Genomic DNA, 15,470 nt, shown 5'->3' with positions numbered 1-15,470 from the left:
AAGCTCCCCCGAGCCGGTCTCTAAAAACCTCCCGGTACCACATTGGTACACTCGTGTCTCTTGTGGCCTACACCGCCAAAGTTGAAACAGGTCATCCCCCAGCTACCACTATCACTCCCACTTCCACGCCCATGTGAAGCCCCAGCACTAAACCCCGAGCCAGATGAATATGCTCTCACCTGAGTGTCGTTACCCTTCTTGTAATTGGATTGACCACCACCCTCGCTCACAGCCTTTCTTTTTTCAGCACCCCTCTCCCTAGTCATCTCCACCAACCTCTCAGCCCTACCAGCTCTCTCATAGAGTTCCTTAACATCCGTAAGGACTCCCACGGGTAGCTTCTCCATAATCTTGGGGGTCAGCCCCGTCTCAAACCTCAAAGCTAGGTTCTCCTCACTCATCCCCATATCCTCAGCGTACCTAGACTTCTCATTAAACTTACGGTAGTACTCAGCCACCGTCATATCAGATGCCATCCTAAACTCATCGAACTCCTCTCTCAGCTTACTCCTCACGTGTTCCGGTACAAACTCTCGCCTTATAGCCCTTCTGAACTCATCCTAAGGTATTGCAGGTAGCCCCTGCTTCATATACATATCCCTAGCACTCACCTTGACCTTATCCCACCACTCACCTGCCGCTTCCCTCAAGTAGAACGCAGCTTGTTCCACTTTCAACTCATCCGGACAGTGTACCAACTCCAGGATATTCTCTATCTCTCTGTGCCAATTATCCAGAAGAATTGGCTTCCCAATTCCCTTATATTCCTTCGGGTTGAACCTCGCTATATGGATGCTGATCTTGGAGTGATCAACCTCCTTATCCTTTCCTACTCTCTTCAAAGCTTCCGTTAGAGCATCTTGGTGCTCCAACATCTTTACTATGTCATCAACGTTCATGCTCTCAGCTCTAGCATACAAAGCGGTTTTCTTTGGCGGCATCTTGTAACTATATGAGAAAAAGTAGACATAAACACGCATACTATAACCCAAAACACGCATATGACCTGTACAGAACCCACTCGATCGAGTACCAAAACCCACTCGATCGAGTTGAGGCTACTCGATCGAGTGCCCAACCTACTCGATCGAGTCATGCTGACTCGTACAACTGCTCGCATGTTCAACTTACTATCCCAACATTATATACAATTTATATACTTTCAACAAAATCACAATAACGACGCATGCATATATATATATATATATATATATATATATATATATATATATATATATATATATATATATATATATATATGGAACTCTTTATATATCAACAAAACAATCTACTTCATACTATCAATATGCCACATTATAAATAAACAACATGTTTTTCATCCAATTCAACATACAAGTCATATATCTTTCAATCCTCTACTCCATACCTCCAATCCTCCATATTCAACATCCTTCAATCCACAACACAATGCTACTACATACATACACAAACCAGAAGACAACATATACAATCCCGACACGTACCCCATGTTACCGGTTCAAAATTGTAGGGCGAGTTCGCGACTTTAGGACGTCTCCCAAGCCTTTGCATTAGCTCCTAGAACTTCTACCCCGGGTTCATTTTAATTTGACTCCCTATGTTCATTAAATTCATTTGTTACAGGTTTCAGGATCGTCGCTCTAATACCACTTTGTGACACCCCCATACTCCAAGTGCCTTACCAGGACCACTCAGGTATAGGAACGTCACCATCTCGGTTACCCGAGGCAATGATAATCAAATGACAATAAAGAAACATAATTTAAATAGCAATAAGGTTTAAAGTGATTACATATCCAAATCCCAAAACTGATAAAATGCGTTACAAGTTCTCAAACCAAATGTATCAAATAACTAAAGTACGACAGCGGAAGACTCTAAACTGCTCGTGGTGACTCATCCCAGCCAGCACAATTGCCTCATATCAAACCTGCTCAACAACTGCTCACCATCCCCAAATGGATCACCACACTTTTACAAAATAAAACAACGGGGTCAGTACTAATCACACAACACAATCACGATAAGATAAATGTCAAACAGCTCAATCCTCACATCAATCCCAAAAGGTACTCCACGCCGCCAAGGGGGACCGCAGCCGTTCCCACCTAAGCCCCGCTCATCTCCATCGAGCGATAAACCCAAGTCCATTAATGTGCACATCCCTTCTGTGGCGGGTTCCACAGAAGGCGAATCAAAGGCGTGAAGCCACTCCCGTAAGTGACTCCACTCAGCCAGGGACGCACCCCGAAGATCACAGACAGATACAACAACAACAACAACAACAACAACAACAACAACAACAACAACAACAACAACAACAACAACAACAACAACAACAACAACAACAACAACAACAACAACAACAACAACAACAACAACAACAACAACAACAACAACAACAACAACAACAACAACAACAACAACAAAAACAATGATAATATACAACGACCGTCACAACACCAACATTATACTTTAACAACAATCATAACCAAATCACCAACCACATCATGTAATTAATATTGAGTAGGGAAAACTCTACCTGGAATGCAACACAAAAGCAGACGATCTAACAGCTGTCTCAAAACCTCTCGTCTACGAACCCTCCTCCTATACACATAATCATACAATCACAACCATCACAACATAGCCATCAAAACCCCCAATCCCTAAATTAGGGTTTAACCAAAGTCAACCAAACACTATAAAAACGGTACGTAGAACTTACCCTTGACGCAAGGAATACAACGATATAAAGAACAACGAAATCCGACTTATAGCTCTGGGATTTGTCAATAAGGCGAAAGAGCAAAGCAACGTACTTAACTTCTCTCTTAATCGGTAAATTGGGTTTGCAAAAGTGTTTAAGGAAGATGACGAAAAGTATTATATATTAATCCGCCTTATTAACAAAACCCGTCAAATAATACCCGATAACCGACTTACTCGATCGAGTAAGTCTCGTACTCGATCGAGTGCCACTTACTCGATCGAGTGTCAAGGCTACTCGATCGAGTACCCTACAGGCAGACTACTGTATTGTATTTCAAACATACTTACTCGACAGAGTAAGCCCCACTCGATAGAGTACCCACAGACTCATAAAACCGTAGTATTACAGTTTATGATGCATAACGTGATCCATTTGTCTTAGGAAGGCATTTTGCAAATATGACGTTTGAATGAGCAAATTCGTCATCTGACCCGTCCTGTATTCGGGTTAGCCAAAGTCGGGATCGTCCTAGACAAATGCTGGAAGGGGAACAGACCTTGCATCAGGCAGCCAGAAAAGGCGCGAGCCTGCTGGCGATGCAAAAGAGTCTCTCCTGGTTTGAAAAAAGAAAAATGAGCGGCCTATTTAGGCGCGGGTCAGCAAACGATAAAAGACGCCTTCTGACCATTGAAAAGCTTTGTGAAATGTTTTAAAGAACGGGTGTTTGAACCCGTTTTGGTTCGAAAAGACCGTTTAGGTCGTTTTTGTGTTAATTTAAAGAACGGGGCTTGAATAATCGTCATTGTTTTGACAATATTCGATGTCGGGTTCGATTTTTCAAGCTTGACGTGAATAGTTTGAAAATGATTATGAACTAATTGTTTTTAGTTCATTTGTCTATAATTAGTCAACATCCATCATCGTACTCAGGTTAAAATCCGACATGGTATGACTTTGTGTTGATGACTAATACATTTGTCTTGAAAATGTAAAGAAATGATGAAAGGCTTTAAAATACCCTTCAAAATGTAAAGAAATGAAATAAAAGGCTTTAAAATACCTTTTAAAATTTAATTAACCAAATATTATCACCGAAATACGGATTGAATCGTCATGGTATTAAGAACCAAGGGTGAAAAATGTTTTATGGTTAAAATCTTGTCATGAAAATGATTTGAAAATACTTGAAATGGTAAAAACCGATTACAAATATGAAGTAAAAAAAAGAAGGAGATGAAGAGACCAAACACGGTTTGGATTTAAGGTTGGGCAGGCTGCTTTAGGCGCGAGCTTGTATGCTACGTAAGTAGCCTCTACCTCAACCAAAAATCTGGTTTTGGCTCATTCTTCCTATGTTTTGGACCATGTTATGAATGATTTAGCATGTTATAGTCATGAAACATATGAAAACATGATAAAAGAAGATTTTTACACCCTCATACTTACACGCTAGGCTTGTGGCGAGAAATTGACGTAAGTGTATCAACTCATTTGGTCGGAAAACTCGGTTTAAAACCGTTTTGGTAAGTAAAAAGAGTGTTTTGTTAAGTTAAGTGATGGTGTAGTGGTCGAGATGGTCGGTCAAGTGATTTAATGCATGATGACGGTACCAAACAATGTGTAAGGCTTGTGTTTACGACCGGTAGGTCGTAAACACGTGTCGAATTGTGACTTGAGAAGTCGAGTCTAGAATTTTAAGGGAGAGGTGAGGGGGAGGACGCTCGCGTAACTCTCAAATGGTGGCATTTGAGGATTATTTATAGGAAAATGAGTGTTTGTGTGAGTTTTGAGCGATTTTGCCGCCTGGGCTGCTCAAAGAGGCGCGAGCCATGTAGCACGTCTTCGAGATGTCTTGTCACTATCACACGAATGCAATCATGATTTATTCTATCCTAGGATTTGGATGAACATGTTTAGCACTTGACCATGTATGATTCCGGGAAATCTTAACATGGAAGCATTTGAATGGTTTGTTTTTTGTGTTTGACTTGGTTTGACTCGTTGTTGGAGTCGGGATTTGAATTTTGAGTCGGTTTTTGGTCCGGTGTTGGTTTTGACTCTAGTTAGTGTCATTGCGGCCCCATTGTCATGCATTAAACACTCCAGGTACTTTTGAAAAGTTTTGAAATGTTTTATTTTTCGAAATCGTTTTTAAGTTTTTCGACGTATAGTTGTACACAAACTGTCGATCAAACGCCGCGATTCCTAAGCATGTTGTAGTCCGATAATCATCGGGTGTTTGTTGGAGACTCAACAGATACTGGGTATCTACAGTAAGTAGCCGTAGTGAAAGCGTGAGGCCAGAAGGTGTCAGGTAGGGGAGCATGGGTTAAGAGGGTTAGTCTGGTTTCAACGATATGGCGGTGACGGCGCTCAGCGAACCCGTTTAATTCGAGGGTGTGTGGAGGAGTGGTTAGATGTCATATACCGTGATCATTGAGTGTATGAGCCATCTTAATATATTCGCCTCCATTGTCAGAAAATAATTGTTTATGGGTCGGTTAAAAAAATTCAACAAGGTTTCGATACCGAATAAAAATAGTTGTAGCATCGGACTTTAATTTGAGAGGATATACCCAAATGTAATGCTGAAATGATCAACAAAAATGATATAGTACTTAAAATTATCATAAGATACGGTTGGAGAAGATCATACATCAGTAAAGATTAAATCTAACGGTGCTTTGGAAATTAACGAATTAGAAAATTCTAATTTATGGCTCTTGTGTATATGACAAGAGTTATAAAAATCAATAGGAGAACTAGGAATTTTTATTGAAAACTTGGAAATTAAATAGCTAAGTATTTTTGTCCACGGATGTCCAAGACGATGATGCCACCCAGGTTGAGGAGGATGCTATTCATAGAATCCACCATAAGACGTCTCGCGCAAGAGAGGCCGATGTGTTTGAAGATCCTTTATAGAAAACGAGGTTTGTGAGAATTCAAAATATGCGTTGTTATCAATACAAAATTGTGAGACGGACAAAATATTACGTGAAATAAGAGGAACAATACTTTTTAAAATAATAGAGGCAAAGAAGAAAAAGGCAGAGGAATGGAGAATGAACCTAGTCGAGAGATAGGAAGGGTCGAGCCATCACCGATGATTAGTTTATCGCTTCCATCATATGATGTGTAAAGACTGAGGTTTTCAAGGTCGTTGGTGATGTGGTAGGTGGCTCCACTGTCAACTAGCCAAGGGTGAGAGGCAAGTTTGGACAGAGTTTATGTGGTGGCGGTGTTTGCCTGAGATGAGGTGCGGTTTTGACGAGCAGGAGGAAAGGCGCTTGAGGGTGGGAAAACCACATTTGGGTAGTCACGCTTGAATTTGTAACAACTCGAGATAACATGGCTTACGGCATGACTGTATTGGCATTTGCCCTTAAAGGCGGGCAGAGGTATAAGAGTCAAGCGAGGTTGGTGGTGGTGAGGCAGAGGTGGATGGGCGAAATTTTTTGGGAGTGTAGGGATAAGTGGTGGCACGATTGGCCTGGGCAGCGTGAGAAGAAGCAAGAAACAAAGCGGGTTTAGTGTGAGGTTTTTGGGTAAGAACAAAATTGACGAGTTTCTCATGAAGGGCATCGAACGATATAGAGTCATCACGAGAATTGATAGCGTCGATGATGGGTTTGTAGGTTTTATAGTCAAGACCACGAATTACTTCAGCAATAATGTCATGGTGGTCCATAGGTTTTTCTAGGATGGCTAGTTTGTCAGTACATGACATTATGGAGTGCATATAGTCGGTGACGGATTTGGTAGACTCTTTAGAAAGGGATTGAAGACGGTCTTTAATCTGTAGTATATGACCACAAGTGGATTTGGCATAGGTGTTGGTGAGGACAGTCCTCACGTCATGTGAAGTTGGAGCGCGCATAACGAGGGCATGGGTTTTTGGGGTGTAAGGCGCCTTTGATTAGTTGATCTTGGCGTTTCCATGTGTGGAAGGCAGGGTTAGTTGTGATGGCGGTTTTGTCGGTGTCAGTTGGTGCGTGGATGGTGTCGGGTGGGCATGGATGAGAACCATTGAGATACTTGAGAAGGTCGTAACCAACGAGAAACGGGGCAAATTGGTCTTGTCATTACATAAACATTAATGGTGTGAGTTTGTCAACCATGGATTGGTTGACGATGTAGAGTGGGACACTCGGTTCATGGATATTTTTGATGGTGTTGCTCGACATAGCTAGCTAGGGTTGAGAGACGGGTTTTTGGTGTTTTGTGTTTATGAGGATTGAAGAGCGATTGATACCATGTAAGGTTTTGAAAAGATTAACTAGTTTTCTAACCCGTGTAATACACGGACCTTTATAGTTCTATATTGCTGAAAGTAGTTATATATATATATATATATATATATATATATATATATATATATATATATATATATATATATATATATATTTGTTGAAAAATGTTACTCTCTCTACTTTAAAAATTGAATTAGTTTTATTCGAAATTTCCTTAGAAGTAATATAAACTATTGACTAAATTTTTTTTTTTAAAAAAAAAAAAAAAACTATTGACGAAAGTAATTAATTGAGAATATACTCCCTTCTTCCAAATCATCCGAGCTTTATAAAGCATAACTCGAGCTAACACTTACAAATTATGAGCTTTATTTGAAAGAATTCGAGCTTCATTATAAAAATATTGAACTTAAAAAATTATAATGAAACTCAAAAATAATATATATAAGCTCAATTAGATTTTAATATTTGTCATCAAAAAAGTAAAATATAAATGAAAAATTATAAAAGCTTGGAAAAAATACACAAAAACTCATTTAGATTTGTTATGGTTGTACAATGCTCTTGTACAACCAGTTGTATAGTAGTATTTGTGTTGTCTCGGTCATTTGCTTACCTTTCTATTTAAAGAATACCTTTTGATAACCACTTGTTATCTAATAATTGGTTCACTCATCTTTTCTTGGTCTTGTGTCAAACCAAAGTTAACCAAATGACCGAGACAAGGGTAGTAATATACAGTTGCTTTTTAGCTTTGTTTCTCTTATGCTTAATCAATTTCAATATTTTTTTTTTACACATTCAATTTGATTAATGGAATCTATTTCTGAATTATCATCTTCGACTAATATTGTCTATTCACAATATGGTGGTAGAGTATTTTATGATTTTATGTGCACAAGATGACAATAGATGTTCAACTCCATGCCGACAATGACAAGGTTGGTTTCTATGTACATATAGCAGATCATTGTGACAATGTTGATATATTTACATCGTTTAAGGTCATTTTCGGAGTATTTGTTTGACACATACAGTCAATATAGAGAGTATAAAATTTCTGATAACATTTTGATTTTAAGAAAAAAAAATTGAGAGTGCGAACATTAATGGTACTCCCTCCTATTCTCCATTTTGTTCCCCTTTGTTGCGGGCACAAGATTTTAGAAGGGGAATAAAATATGAAGTGTGAGTGGTGTGGGGTTTGGTGATAGGAGTGAGGAATGAATAATTAGGAATTAATAAGGAACTAGGTAGTATTCCGCGCTTCACGCGGCTAGTTTGTATATTTTGTAATTAATATATTACAATTGAAATTTTACTAATAAATTAAATAGAATAATCTTTTTTAAATCTCCGTTTTTTAGGTTTATCTTCAAAGTATTTTAAAATAAAAAAAAAACAAACAGTTTAAATTATAAGTAATGAGTGATAACTAATTATACATAATCAATATTTTATGAATGATATTAGACATACTTGTTACCGATGTGTACATATATACTCGCTATCGTTGTACGCATACATGCACACTCGCTATCACTTTGTACTCATATACTTACTCGCTAACGCTGTGTACATACATACGCGTTATCATTGTGTACATACATGCTCGTTATTTCACTGTTTAAATCCTTTCAAAGTCATATATATATACACTCATTGTACACTCACTGTTTAAATCCTTTGAAATCGTTATTGTACATACACTCATTCGATCCGTCTAATCCAACCCTAAACCCTTTCCCGTCCCATTTTAGGACACCCGTCCCCCAAAAAAAGGGTTCACCCGTCCCCTTGTAGGGCGTCTTTTGGTCTTCTTGCCCCTCGAATGAGTAGCAAGGGAAAGGGTTTAGGGTTGGATTAGGCGGATTCGCGGTAGCGGTCCGCCTAATCCAACCCTAAACCCTTTCTCGTCCCGTTTTAGGACACCCGTCCCCCAAAAAAAGGGTTCACTCGTCCCCTGTAGGGCGTCTTTTGGTCTTCCTGCCCCTTGAATGAGTAGCAAGGGAAAGGGTTTAGGGTTGGATTAGGCGGATTTGCGGTAGCGGTCCGCCTAATCCAACCCTAAATCCTTTCCCGTCCCGTTTTAGGACACCCGTCCCCCAAAAAAGAGTTCATCCGTCCCCCTATAGGGTGTCTTTTGGTCTTCCTGCCCTCGAATGAGTAGCAAGGGAAATGGTTTAGGGTTGTATTAGGCGGATCCGCGGTAGCGGTCCGCCTAATCCAACCCTAAACCCTTTCCCGTCCCATTTTAGGACACCCAGCCCCCTACTTTAAATCCCATCCCCAAAAAAAAGGGTTCACCCGTCCCTCTGTAGGGTGTCTTTTGGTCGTCGTGCCTCTCGAATGAGTATAACGGGAAAGGGTTTAGGGTTGGATTAGGCGGATCCGCGGTAGCGGTCCGCCTAATCCAATCCTAAACCCTTTCCCGTCCCGTTTTAGGACACCCAGCCCCCTACTTTAAATCCCTTACCTTTGTTTTGTTATTACTTGGTCATGAATAGTTGAACCTCACTTATGATGTTTATTTTACTTATTTCTGAATCCTGGAACTTATTTGTGAATCCTAGAATTTATTTTGTGAATCGTGGAACTTATTTTGTGAATCCTGGAACTTATTTTCTGAATCCTGGAACTTATTTTATGAACCTATTTTGTGAATCCTGGAACTTATTTTGTGAATGCTGGAACTTATTTTATGAATGCTGGTACTTATTTTGTGAACCTTGGTACTTATTTTGTGAACCTTGGAACTTATTTTGTGAATCTTGACCATAACATTATTCTGAAACTTGTAACTGAATAGGTGTATACTTTCCTTAGTTTGCATTTCCTTATTAATGAAGTTTGTTGTATTAATTTAAATAATAAACAAACTAAATAAAGTGAAGTTTTCTTTATTTTGTGAACTTATTTCCCTTACTTTGTAAATAATAGGCTTTACTGAGCAGTAGGAAGCAAGCCAAGCCAGGATGAAGCGACGTGTTGAACCACCTACTGATTCTACTGAAGCACGTACTTATGGACGCGGGCCCACGGGGACGAAAAGCGAAGCAAGCTTTTCTGTGCATTTGTGGAGTCGCCACCAATTTATTGTGGAAAATTGGAAACCGTTCGAATACCTCGTGTCATATCAAGACACAAAGTAGTGACATGAACACCAAGAACTCGTTACCCTTAGCATTCTATGTCTAGAATGACTCTCGTGGATGCCAATGAACACGGATGTTCACAGAGATCTGGAGTAAGGGGTGAGGGTACGTATTAGGAAGCTCTTTTGATCGAACACCTAATCCCGCCCGCCTCGATAGCGGCCTCTACTAATGATTAGGGAAGTCATCCATACTCGATATGTTGTAGGTTGATATACATGCAATGCAACATCCATTAGATTAATCCTAACATGTGGGAATTAGACTAAGTCGGTGAACACGTAATTTATCATACAATTGGGTCAAAGTGGAATTTAGGATTGATTACATGTGAGAGCATACAATCAATAATACGATGAAGAAATACAATAAAAATACAACAAAGAAAATTACAATAATTACATCGGATTTATTGATTTATGTCAAAAATACATTTAAAACGGATGGTTTTAGAAAAGAAAGAATAAATAAATAAAGGAATGGATTAAGGGTGATAATACGAGTAATAGTTAATTAATACGTAAACTAATAAACTAGGTCAAAGCAACAACGGAAGTTCAGAGACAGAACTCAACCCGTAACAGACGCAGCAGAGCTGCGTCCCATGGAAGAGGCGCAGCAGTCGCTGCGTCTGTTCCTTGGCTCAGTTCTGGTTGTGAAGCCGGAATTGCAAATCGTTAATGTTCGTTGGTGAGTTTAATGCTTGGTTATATTATTTGACTCGGATGGAAGTGATTAACAGATTATTTACATGTGAATGAGGTCATAAAAACGACAAAACATGGATAAAATTAATTAGGACGAATTAATTACAAGATTAATAGGTTAATTAATGAATTAAATAAACTAATTAGGCTAAATTAAAGATGAATTAATGAGGGAGATGATAAACAACAGATGCAAATATACCAATGACGAATTCCAGAGACTCAATATGGATGAATCGAATCTCTAAAAAACGAATTTGATTTTAATGACAAAAACCCGCAAATATGAATTATAAGGGATTTAAGTCGGGATTTAAAAGATGAATGAAATACTAATGAATTACATGTCAAATTATTATGTTAGAAATTATTGTGTATATGAACAATGAATTTAAACAAAGAAAACGAAACAAACAGACGAAATAAAAGACGAAGTAAGAAGAAAGGAAGCAGGAACTGCGGCAGCCTCAGGAAGAGGCGCAGCAGGCGCTGCGTCCCTTCGAAGAGGCGCAGCAGTTGCTGTGTCCTTTCTCGACGTTTGTCTCCTGATAATCCGTAAAAAGGAGTTAAAACAAGGTTTTACAAATCGGTTTTAAGAATATTTTCGACATAAATCTTACAATTGTGATTACAATAAATAAAGAACAATATTAAAATAGGGATTTACACCCTTAGACTTACATATTTGACGAAACGAGATGAACTAAGTTAACGTTTAGCGATGCTCGACTCGAATGTACGACGAAAGTGCCCACTAAGAGGAAAATGAATAAGATTGATTAAAGTTGATTGATGTGGAGTTGGTCAAATTGGTCGGTCATGCAAAACGAGGCTGGTACTCAGAAAGATCCGAGCTTACGTGGTCGAATGTTCAAGCACGTAGACGCCAAAAAGTAAGAACGTGGTCTAGAATGAAAAGGGAGAAGAGAAGGGCGGACACTCGCGTGAGAAATATGTCAGACTGAAGGTCTCTATTTATACTAATCACACGGAGGAAATTAGGGTTTTCGGAGAAACTTTGGAAGTGAATCTCGAAAAGATACGAAAAATACGCAAAAAAAGACTGAGGAACAGGCGCAGCAAGCACTGCATCTCTTGGAAGAGGCGCAGCACCTGCTGCGTCCTTTCCTCAGTAGTTTCCTCCTGCGGAAGAAAGATTTCCGTGTTTCTATTATGGAATAGCGGATTAATTTTGTTTCCTTAATATTTTGTATGAATATTTCGGGATATACTTTACCAAAGATTAAAAGATTGGAAAATATGGAATAGAAATATCCGGAACATTCTGACTCGGCATTTTAAACGGTTATTAGAAAATGAAGACAGTTTGTGACCCGGACTCCAAATGTACTCTAATTACTGCCAAAACGACCGTATCGGTGCGTAAATGACAACTATGAGGTAGACACAAGTGTTTGAGCAATCACTTGATGATAAACTTACGAACTATCACAAATCGTTCCGTGTACCAAACATGCGGCCCAATCATCACCGGGTGGTTTGCGGGAGGTGCAGAAATGAGGTATCAACAGAGCCCCCACTTTGACTGAGGCTTGGACAAGGCGAAAGTCAAAGTATAGCCTTCAGGTCAATCGAAGATTACAACCTGACGACTATGGCGACGCGAGGCGGCTCAAGGGGTCTGAACCAAGGACCTGTCGTCGGGAACATTTTAGAGTCCGTCGACTATCGGGGAGGGTCATTTAAAGTACATTAGACTACGTATGGAGGTTCGCCAACCATAAGAAGAGACCATACCTGAAATTCCTTGAAACTCCAGGGGGAAACAAAACGCGATATTGGGAGAGGCAGCAGGACGTAGCTAGGAACTGCTGGGAGAAATATCGTTGAGGGAACATAATCGGAAACTGATCTCCATGTCTCGAGAGGGACGATTGTCTGTCGTGAACTCTCGCTGGGGGAACATAAATCGGGAACTGATCTCCATGCCTCGAGAGGGACAATTGTCTATCCGTGAACTCTCGCTAGGGGAACAGAATAGAGGTGTGTCGAAACACCTGTCACAGAATACTCGCTCGTTGTGACAAGCAAGGTCTTGGTAAAATAGCGCGATAGTTTGCAGTTTTCTTAGGAATGCGGATCCGAGTGAAGAATAAATGTCAAACGGAACAAATATACGATATGGCAACGAGGAAGACGCGCACCAAAGATGGGCCCACAAATAACGATTTTATAACGAATCTTCGAAAATTAATCTGGAGGGAAACTGAGGAAGAGGCGCAGCAAGAGCTGCATCCCTTGGAAGAGGCGCAGCACGTGCTGCCTCTTTTCCTGGGTGCGGCTTTTCTGAGTAAAAACTCGAGAAAACACGAGTTTCATTTCATTATTTCGAAACATAAAATCTCAATTACTCTCTCAAATTCCAGCCATTTCTCGCCAAAATTTGATCAAAAGCTTGCATTTTCCATGGCTAATCGAAGTATGTGTATTATTTTTGCATTAATCTTCCATAATTGATCAAATTGGACCGACAAATTAGGGTTTCCAACCCTAAAAATGTCGAAAATTTAGGGCTTTTCCCCCAAACGATTTTGCCTTGCAAAATTGACCTTGTAAATGGCTAATTGGTAGTATAAGGATCATAACCATGTATTTGTTTCGGATTTTCGTTGAGTTTCGAGCATTTGAGTGAATTTGTGACGGTCTCACAGCTGAACCGTAAATCGCTTCGAAAATAGCCTTAGGATTGCCCATTTGTGACGAAACTTGATATATGGAATCCTTGTATGACGGGTAAACTTCCTACCATTTTGGAATTTTGATTTGTGACGGCTTCTTCAGGACACTTTCCAGGGCATAATCGTTGTTATAACGAAATGCTGTCGAAATTCCGACTCGAACCCATGACTAGGCTTCAACTTCGGCTTGACTTGTCCCATATTACCACATGAGCGGACGGGTTTTTGGAAAAAATGCCAAAGATGGCGAGAAAAGAGCGATTTCGGAGCTTCGAAAACTCAAAAATCCCCTAACTAAGACTTGTCGTCATTTGACGCGGCTTAAATTCACTTTAATCTTGCAGGTGACGAGGCTTCTACGTCGGGGAAAGCTCCCATGGACGTGGATACCGTTCTTGACCCTTCTCGTACTTTCGAGGAGGCGTTAGAGCAGGCTTTCACTACTGCGGCGGCAGCTGTCGAGGATGAGGTCGTCGAGGAGGCTATTGTGGAGGAATAGGAGGCTCCGAGGCGGACTAACGTTGGGCGAGGTGGTCGTCAGCTGAGAGGAGCACCAGCGTGGGCTGAGACTTGGGATACCAGGCACCTCCTTTGGGCTGCAGAGGGAGGCTGACTTGGCAGGCGTTGGTGGCGACGCCCTCCTTCTTCCTGGCGAGGACTACTCGGCGTTTCTCTACGGGAGGTTGGCGTACTGGCCAGTCGTGGTAAGTGCTTTACTCTTCTTTTGATTGTCTTGAAAACATGATGAATGATCATCGATTAATAATAATTCCCCAAAAAGAAAATTTAAAAAGGAAATGGATAAGTGTGCTAAAATGACGAAAATGCCGATATTGTCTCGAAATGCGTGCCCGTGGAATTAGGAAACGCGAAACATGGTAATTTGACGGATTTACCAAAATAATAACCCGTATGGATAGGAAATTATTCTTTGAGTAATTAGGAAAGATCCAACGCGGAAAATCACAGAAGTACAGCTGAGAAAGAGGCGCAGCAGGAGCTGCGTCCCTTTGAAGAGGCGCAGCAAGTGCTGCGCCTGTTCCCCAGTGTGTCCGTCCTGACGGATTTTAGGAAACAGCTTTTAGTATAAATAGAGACGTCGAGGGAGGTTTTATTCACATAATTCTTCCGTTTTTCCTCCGTCTTATTACATAAAACTCTCTAATTAAACATACATCATGAATACTCTCGAAATTCGTCTGAAGGAGTGGACAAATGAGTTCTCCAATGTGGAGAAACACGATATGGGTTCCTATAATTTTGGATCGATTCTGAGCTTGAAGCTGATCAAGGTTGTCAAACCGTTCCTGGATGCTTGTCTTGAGTATTGGGACCCTAATTATCACGTGTTTCCTTTCCTGGAGGCGATATTTGCCCATTTCCTGAAGAAATTGCTGCAATCGGCGGTTGGAACTCGGAACATTTGCCTGCCATACCTTCCACTTCTCAAGGGTATAAGAACAAGTTCAGAGATTTGCTTGGGTTGACAAGAGCTGAGGTGGACCGTCTTGTGACCTCAAAAGGAGTGCGAATGTTGGATTTCATCGATCGATTCATCAATAGGGCAGATCCCACTATCTCTTATGTTGCAAGGCGTAGAGCATTCGGATTTTGCCTACTACATGTATATGTCCTTCAAGGGCATGTTGATGAGGATTTGAGAGGTGATCCTCGTTATCTGAGCTTAATTGAGCAAATTGAGTTGCGCAGGAGCCCAGCTTGCATGTGTCTAGGAAAGATCCTGTTGGGGTTAGATAACAGGAAAGCCAATCGCGACCTTCCTTACCTGGGAAGTTCCATTATTTTGCAGGTAAAAGAATAAAATTCTTTTTTTTTGTCTCTTTTTTTTCGTTTTTCTTTCTTTTTTTTTTCTTTTTTTTTTATTCTAATACCTGCTTTTGGTAGGTCTGGCTCATGGAGCGCTTGCGATTGATCGAGCCCCC

This window comes from Silene latifolia, chromosome 9, assembly GCF_048544455.1.
Source record: "Silene latifolia isolate original U9 population chromosome 9, ASM4854445v1, whole genome shotgun sequence".
Taxonomy (NCBI): domain Eukaryota; kingdom Viridiplantae; phylum Streptophyta; class Magnoliopsida; order Caryophyllales; family Caryophyllaceae; genus Silene; species Silene latifolia.
Note: the sequence above shows the minus strand (reverse complement) of the source record.